General features: G+C 45.5%; 1 protein-coding gene across 1 annotated transcript in view; it reads right to left on the reverse strand.

Moving 5' to 3' along the window:
- The window catches only part of LOC111958343 (calcium-binding protein 4), a 33,161-nt gene extending 29,338 nt beyond the window's left edge, over positions 1-3,823 (reverse strand). The window contains exon 1 of the mRNA XM_070437170.1: positions 3,526-3,823. The gene's annotated coding sequence lies outside the window, so the exon portion shown is untranslated. The remainder of the gene's footprint in view (positions 1-3,525) is intronic.
- Positions 3,824-8,835: the final 5,012 nt, after the last annotated feature.

The following is an 8,835-nucleotide window of genomic DNA, read 5'->3' on the forward strand; positions in this document are numbered from 1 at the left end:
TGACTGTATAAGACAAATCCCCATCACCACATTAAAAACCCCAAGTTCCCAACAATCCGTCATTCCAGACGAAAATGTATCTAAAACCCCAAAAATTACACACCCACACACAACATGTAATACCGAATTAGTTCCAAACTACTTTTACTTTACCGGGGTAACACAAACATAAGCAACAAAAGAAGAAAAATATGAACTGCTAATTTCATGTCTTATGGTCCCAATCACTGACAGTACACCGTTTCGTCGGCAAACTTATCATTTGCTTTTGTGACCCAAAGTGGTTAATCGTTCGATCAAAACCTTAGAAAAAAAACCACATCACAAAAAGTTACAGAGTTTCTCCATAATTGATCCGCATTTCTTTGAGGTGTGAATCACTTGACACACAGTGGGGTCTTGCGTTCCATCAGTTCGATTATGAGTGCTCATTATGGCGCGCTGTCACAACATGCAAATTTCGACCGTTTTATGTGAGAATCGACGTACTAGCAGAAAGAGACCCCTTTTAACAGACATTCGAGATTTAACCTGATATTGCTCTTAACCAGATTATCAGGTTGGTTGACGTCACATGCTGATGATATAGGTAGACAACTTATAAATAGATTCGTGACTTACACGTTGTTCCCATTGACATATAGTTGATATTATTAATTAAATGATGTTACTTTTTGCAAATCTCCAAAGTAAGCTTTGGCAATATGTACATTGTTACGTCATGCAAAAAAATGCTAATTTAATATAGAGAGAGAGAGAGAGAGAGAGAGAGAGAGAGAGGAGAGAGAAGAGAGAGAGAGAGAAAGAGAGAGAGAGAGAGAGAGAGAGGAGAGAGAGAGAGAGAGAGAGAGAGGAAGAGGACAGAGAGAGAGAAGAGGGAGAGGTGGAGGAGAGGGAGAGGGAGAGGGAGAGGGAGAGGGTGAAGGGAAAGAGGGAGAGAAGACAAGGACAGACAGACAGACAGAAAGACAGACAGACAGACAGGACAAGAACAGACAGACAGACAGACAGACACGACAGACAGACAAGACAGCAGACAGACAAGACAGACGCAAGACAGACAGAGACAGACAGACAGACAGACAGACAGACAGACAGACAAGAACAGACAAAGAGCAGACAGACAGACAGACAGACAGACAAGACAGACAGACAGACAGACAGAGAGAGAGAAGGAATAACAAGTATCCAAGGGACCAAGGAGAAGAGAGAGAGATATACAGAAGAGAGAGAGAGTGAGGGAGGTAGAGAGAGAGAGAGAGCGCGAGAGGAAGACAGAGAGACTTATGGCTGTACATTTCAGAGACAGATTAATGCCTTGTCATCGCACTGTGTTGTCAGAACCAGGGCCTGGGATGAAAGACTGCCTCTCAGACACTGACATGTCAAACAGTACACCTTTACACCCCCGACCATCTCAGATGCTCATAAATTTGCGCCTAGGGCCCCCCCCGTTTGAACATACGTTGTACGAATATTGATAAGTGCATGTGATGTGCAGAGGCACATGCCAACAAGGCACCGTTAGTCTGCATTCTCCTCCCTAGGGACCACAGATCATAATGAGATGAGACTAGCAGAACAGGTAGGCCCTATAAATTACAATAAACAACCTAATGTGCCTCTCCGCGCAAACCAGAGCCCCCTTTTCACCTCGGCACCATTACAGGAGAGAGAAAGCGACACGCGAGCAGCACGCATGTGATGTGTACTGATTGCAATGCTCCGAGCGTGCTGTCTCCCCAGAGAGGAAGAGGCGAAGCGAGAGGATTTACTCCGCCCCAAAAATCTGTCCGCGTGAGATAAGCCATTTTCGTACGGAGGTCTACGAGCAAGTACGTGAGGCTTATTTGATTGAATAGAAGTTTCGAAATATTTAGTCTGTTACAAATGTACTGAGTGGATACATTCCGACAACTTTGAGGAAAAACGACTTTGTTGTGCCTGTTGTTTACACCCGTATCTGCCCTCTCATTGGCTAGAATGCTCCCACCTGATCTCGCCTGCCTTCAATCATTGAGGACATGTATTTCCATTGTTAGAGCAGTCACTCGGCTATCTTTATAATAGATCATCMTTGGTCTCCCTACTAACTCCTCGAGCTCTCTGGGTGTTTCAGCCATCTAGCCTATCTTAACAGTTGTTCCTCTCTCATAGTTGGTTCAGGGAATGACTGAAAACAACTGGAAATATGAGTGTGTGAGCAGTTGGCTGGTATTTGGTAGTTAGTGCCAAATAATATAATTGTTGTTCAAAATCACAGGAGGTTGGTGGCACCTTAATTGGGGAGGACAGGCTTGTGGTAATGACTGGAGCGAAATCAGTGCAATGGTATCAAATACATCAAACACGTGCTGTAGTTTGATACCGTTCCATTCGCTCCGTTCCAGACGTRATTATGAGCCGTCCTCCCCTCACCAGCCTCCACTGTACAAAATGGATTCTAAGACAATGAGTTGCTTGCGCACYCATACAGCTAAATTGCTACAATTTCCATGGTGGTGCATTCATAGTTAACAATAGGCCTAACTATTGTTTGCCTCAAGAACAGCTTTTCTCTTGAATGAGCAAAATATCAGGGTAAACAAACAAWCACACGCAKACACACATACAGACACACTTCTACGTGAGCCAATAGAGACAGCATGAGCTGCTCCCTCAGTGGCCAATCGCTGTCAATCARCAAGCCGATACGAGCAATTTCAGATCCTGAACCCGCTAATTTAAATAATGAAACGGTGGACGGTGGACAGGGGGGGAGTTAAAGCAGAGGTAATGCAGATGATTTCATAGACTGGCTGTGATCCAGAACTGGTTATCTGAGGGCCTCATCCTTTTGTCGTTTTTTTCTCTTCAGTGTTTTTCCCCTATGTTTRTTTTGGTCATTCCTCCTGCTCCCCTGCTGTTCATCTGCTGTCGAATGCAGATCAATGTCCAGATGGCTCAGCTACTCTCTTCTCGTCCAATGTCTTAAACAACCCACGGTACAATAGGCCTGGCTGCCTCCTCCTCTCCCTATCGATCTCCACCACTGATTTTGTGTCACGACTCAGAAATCAGACTCCCCTTCGTTACCTTTTTTTGGGAAGGGGGGAGCTGGGGGAGCCAGAGGAGGAGAGGGAGACGGGTGGATTGTCTCGTCRYCCGGCTGCCCTGTCATCCTCCTATCAATGGTTACATCTTGGCATTTCCCACCATTCACCGCCATCTCGCGTCCCACACGAGCAATATCCTGTGTGGTTGTCATTTCAGRGCCTTCTGTCCTGGTACCTGTCTGTCCGTCGGTTCCTGTTTGTCACCACCAGTAATTGTTGATAGACTGTTGTTTTCCATTCAGACTGTASACTTCGAAKTGCCCAAACTCTCTYGATAAGATGCAAAGAGGGCTACARGACATTAAGCCCCATTGACGAAAGGACAAATGTATCGATTGATTAGCCGATCGATTGGAGTAAACAAATACCAGCACAATTTGGCCAATGGTCAACAGCCCTTGACGTCCTCCCCYTCCTCTATCCTCCTTACCTTCAATATGCAGCTAGAAATAGAGAGAGTTTCACACTTTTTTTTGACCAGTTGTTACAGTTTGGCTCGGACGTGTTGATTGATATAAATTAGGAGTATAACTCCCCTCCTGCCCCTCTACCTTCCCGCCTCCTCTGCCTCACCGGATTATACAATAAGAAGGGTGATTATCTCGCTAAATATGTCTGGATTCGACTTTGAGACGCGTGACCGAGTCACTGTTTTGAAATGACATTGGAGGGTAGTCATGTATAGGTTGTGCGCAAACAATGAAAACGTTCAGTGTATCTTTCGGGGGGGAACCCTTTCCTTCGAGTCACCGGTTCACAAGCCCACYTGTGTTAATGTAGACCTTTGATGGGCTTAAGCACTGAGCGTGTCCTTTTTCTTAACACTCAGGTTACAATCATTGCAATTACCTGGCTATTGTGGATGACTCTATTGCTCCTCCAAACTCATCTCTCTTGCAGCGTTCTACAGAGTTCACCTAAGTGTCACTGTTCCAACGTTGTATTCCTTGCTACACTGTCCGAAACGTGGTTGTCCTTGCTTCGCCACTGCTACAACTTTGTTTCCCTCATATTGTTTGAGGGTACAATATGTCTTAAAAGAGCTTCCCAAATGGTGGTCTGTGGACCAGTGTTGGTCCTTGAGGTGCTACCTAGGCATCAGTGTAATAAAGTAGGCTGGAGGCATGGGAATCTAGGCTCCCGCGCAACCGACTAAACTGTGCTACGGTGCAGAAAGGTATACATGATGTCAGTGCAAGTTTCAGTTCATATAAGTCCTTGCTCAGGTGACCTTCATCAACGTAGTAGAATGTGAGATAGATAAGTATGCAGAAGGTCAGACTTTTCTTCTTCTGGAAAATTGCACTAGCCTACTGGTGGGCTGCCAAAATGTTCATTTGTCTTACCGTCCAGTCAGCGAGGGTAAACATTTTGGAACCACCTCTCTATCCTACCTTTTCTACCGCACTGTCGTTCTATACCGCCCTTTCTTGCCAAGCGCTGGCGCAGTAAGGCAGCTCTTTGCAGGTGAACTGTTTCCCAACGCTATTCGAACCTCGCCACGCTCAAATATGCTTAGTCCGGCCAACCAAAGCCCTTATTTAGCATTCTGCCRTCTGAAGAGCGAGAAAACACCCTCCTTTCCACCTGAAAAAGAAATGGGGGTCGCAATAATGTTGTCACATTACACGCACCAGTCAGCTCCCGGTGGACTGTGGACCTTGGCAATGAAATGTTTACTAAAGTGGAAATCCTCTATTGTAGCTCGCRGCCTCACTCTTGCCTCAAGGCTGCGGTGCAAAGACAAGCCAAGCCCAGTTCTTGTTGGTTTTTCATGAGGTTATTGTGCCTCATATAATGTTTGAGTGCTTTTCAAGTGGAAATATGGATTCTTTTGGTGGGAGAAATGTCTTCGCAAATAAGAAGACACAGCCGAAACTGATGTTGTGCGTAAGGTTGTTTTGTAGTTACAGATGTGTGTTTGTGTCTATGAGGTGCTTTGCCTTTCGGGGAGTGTGTTGGGCAGAGATGAGAGGTGGGTTGAGCATAATGAAGCGTCCTGTTATCGGTGACTGATAACGCCATATCGAGAGCTAATTACCTGCAACGCTGCCTCATTAACCACAACAAGACGGCACCGCCCTCGGGCACTGGCCACGCCACCCAGGCAGATCACACTGTCTCTTCATCTCCCCTCTCCTCCTTCCCTCCTCTCTTCTTCCTGCTCTCATCCCTCCATCTTTTTTTGTTGTTGATGTTCTTGCCTTCATTTCCTTTCCTCTAGCACTCCTTCCTGTCTTTCTCACGGATCGATTTTTTGTTGACGCTTGAACTTCTTAGTTGTAAACCTTTGACAGTCATCTTTTGTTGTTTTGTCCTATCATTCCCTTCTTGGTACCTCCTTCTCGCAATCTCTCTATTTCCTCCTTCATCTTAATCTCTATCCCCTCTCTTCTTCTATTTTTGTCTCCATATCAATCCGTCTGTCTGTCTCCTAGTTTCTAATGTAGCTTCCTCTCCTACCATCTCCCTCTTTCTCCATGTCTCCATCTTCGTCTTTCCACAGTCACCTTCACACTCTATTCTGGAGCAGTTGGCCTCTCTTCCCTCCATCCCTCTCTTCCCTCCAATCCCTTTCTCCTGCACATGTCCACTGCCCTGCCTCTGGGCCACGCTTCTCCCCTGCGCTCCACTCGTTTATTTATGGGAATATGCTGATGGGGCTAACCCAGGTATAGAAAAAAAAAATACCCCTGAGTAAAAGGAAGAGAGGGAGGGAGAGAACAGAAGAGTGAGCACGTGTGAAGCGAAAGCGGGGGCGGAARGGAAGAGCGAAAGAGAGTGTACTATTAATCATTGACCTGTCATTTATCCTAAAAAGCAAGTAACCATTCATCATGGACAGTGAGAGAAAAAAAAGGAAGGAAGGAAAAGTGTAAAAGTGTGTCACGAGGTTGGCAGAACATAATTGCAAATAAAAGTGGCTGAGTTAGTGCTCAGTTTGAGGTCGGGCACCGCATGCAGCCCAGCTCGAGATCATCCCCAGCATGAGACTAAATTAATCCCAAAAGAGATGAGGGTTTTGAGGCGAACCCCAAACCCCAAGCCTCCCTTACTACGTAGGCCCGCTGCATCACTCAAAATGTAATGCTAATCTTATCCCTCCGTAATTCAACATGGAACAGTAATGATAAACATGGAAGGGTAATGATAAACATGGAAGGGTAATGATAAACATGGAAGGGTAATGATAATGCCACGGACTACCACAGGGGTCTTTACCAAGGCTAAAGCTCCAGCAAACGAGAACAGTATCAAAAGCGCGAGAAAAAAATGGGTAATAATAATTTATCCTGGGGGGAATGCGTCTGTCAATTTGTCATGAGGCCTTTTATTCCACAGTTTTCCTACACCGCTGACTTGGCTGTCACAAAATGTAACGGAAGCAGAAAACTCGCATGACGACAGAAACAGAGAGAAAAAAAAAGGGACGTGTCTGGCTGTCTCTCTGCGTGTTCCTCTGCAAGTTGGAGTTAAGGACAATTCACTGGTAGGGTTAATGGAATCTGTCTCTGTCAGAGGAGGTGTGTGGAGAGGGGGTGGAGGGAGASAGAGAGCGAGGGAAAGATAAGTGCCCAAGGGACTCAGTGAGTGGACACTGAGCACATCGACTGAACACCACCACGCGCAATGATCCTTCCCTTAGGCTGAGCAGCAAAGTAGAATACAACACAGCAACGGGAAGATTACCTCAGACGCTGAGGTCCAACATATTAGTAGACCTGCCATGAGATTCTCAGTGGTTGTAAACACAAACAATATAGCAAAATTTCACACCTCTGTAAAATAAAAATGTGGGTTTATAATCAAGTATCARAGCAGTAGGCCTAACCTATGTCATGTATATTCTCATATTTCAAAAGTATTGATCAATTGCTACATAGCACCTTCCAACGCAGAGAAAAACTCGGAATTCAACAAAGCACCACTTCGATGCTGTTAGCAAACCCCTGGGAGACGAAACCAATGTGCGATATTCACAGTCCACAGAAAAATTCCACTAAACACTGTATAACATCACTGGTCTGGCCTTGTATTTCTCACAGGAACAAGTGTATATTCTGACCGAGACAAAGTACATTTGCGAAGGGCGAGACAAAGGACATGCGGTGCCCCAATTGCGGGATTTATGCGATTTCCCTCCCTCGGAGTCAAACAGGGAAATATTTGATTTCGACACTATGTAAAATGTAAACAGAGGCGGACTTTATCTCGCCACTATGCTAATATGGTGCTGAGAGGCTGGGGAAGTTCTGGGCTGTATTTCCTAATAGAGGGGCCGCTGCCTCTTTGTACTGAGGTAATTGGAGAAGATAATCTCAACATGCAGTGGGACTGAGAATTTTGTTCCTGCAAATTGCTCTCTCTCTCTCTCTCTCTCTCTCTCTCTCCTCTCTCTCTCTCTCTCTCTCTCTCTCTCTCTCTCTCTCTCTCTCTCTCTCTCTCTCTCTCTCTCTCTCTCTCTCTCTCTTCTCTGTCCTCTGTCTCTCTCTCTTCGGTCTCTCTCTCTCTCTGTCTCTCTTTCTCTCTCTCTCTCATTGTTTTTCTCTGCTCGTTGGATTGTAATCGGCCCGTACACCATTCTCTCCTGTTTCAGATGACTTACTCCCTGAAAATCCAGTTGATTACCTGCACTAATATCCTCATGAACCGCACCAGACCACTGTCTAAAATATCAACCCGGTACCTCATGTTTACCCTGCGGGAGCGATCAATACCCAGCGCCAGTCGTTCTCCAGACCTCATTCCTCAAGCCCCATTGATCCCATTTGATCCACTGCACTGACCATAGGGAGAGAGACACATCTATGTGGTCCGTGTAGGTCTTTGTCAAATGGAGGCTGGCGTCAATCCAGACTGGACCCAACTCTCCTCTTCTTCTTTTTATTCTTACKCATAGTCACCCATMGCACCGTTCGACTGCYGATCTTTGGAGCCAAAATGGCAGTTGMGTCATTGAATTAGGGGGCTTCGTCTCGTGACCTCCTGAAATTGCCGTACGCTTTCTTAGTTAATGGAATGTATCTATCGAATGGCTAACAATTGAGCCTAGCTGCCACTAGTGGGAGTGCCACAGCCCTGGAGGAGGTCATTCCACAGACTCCGGCATTAAGGCTTTGCATAGTATTATAATGAATATCCCGGCGGTGCTCTTATTCTCTACCTCTCCTAAGTGTGCGCTCGTTCACTTCACTGCCCCTCATGMATTTTACGAAAAATCGACTGCTTTAAGAAATATGATGTAATCTCTCTCTTGCTAATACTGGCACCATTCCAATGCTTTTAAAACCACAGGGGGAGTATGGAAGTGAGCACTTCAGGGAGAAATAGCCGYTAGAGAACCGGATCGCAAGACTGATGTCTACTGTAAGTGTCAAAAAGTGTGTATCTGGGGCATGAGTACCGAGCGTCTCTCGAGCAGCTTTCTTTCAAGGTTAATGGTTTGGGTAACTGGTGGGGGTTGCCAACCCATCTCGCTTTCTCTAATCCAACTACCTCATCCCCATACTGTTATGCATTTTTTTGCTCTTTTGCACCCCAGTATCTCTACTTGCACATTCGTCTTCTGCACATCTATCACTCCAGTGTTTAATTGCTAAATTGTAATTATTTCTCCATCATGGCCTATTTATTGCCTTACCTCCCTTATCTTATCTCATTTGCACACATTGTATATAGACTTTTTTTCTCTATTGGGTTATTGACTGTATGTTTTGTTTATTCCATGTGTAACTCTGTG

The sequence above is a fragment of the Salvelinus sp. IW2-2015 genome, linkage group LG34, assembly GCF_002910315.2.
Source record: "Salvelinus sp. IW2-2015 linkage group LG34, ASM291031v2, whole genome shotgun sequence".
Lineage (NCBI taxonomy): Eukaryota > Metazoa > Chordata > Actinopteri > Salmoniformes > Salmonidae > Salvelinus > Salvelinus sp. IW2-2015.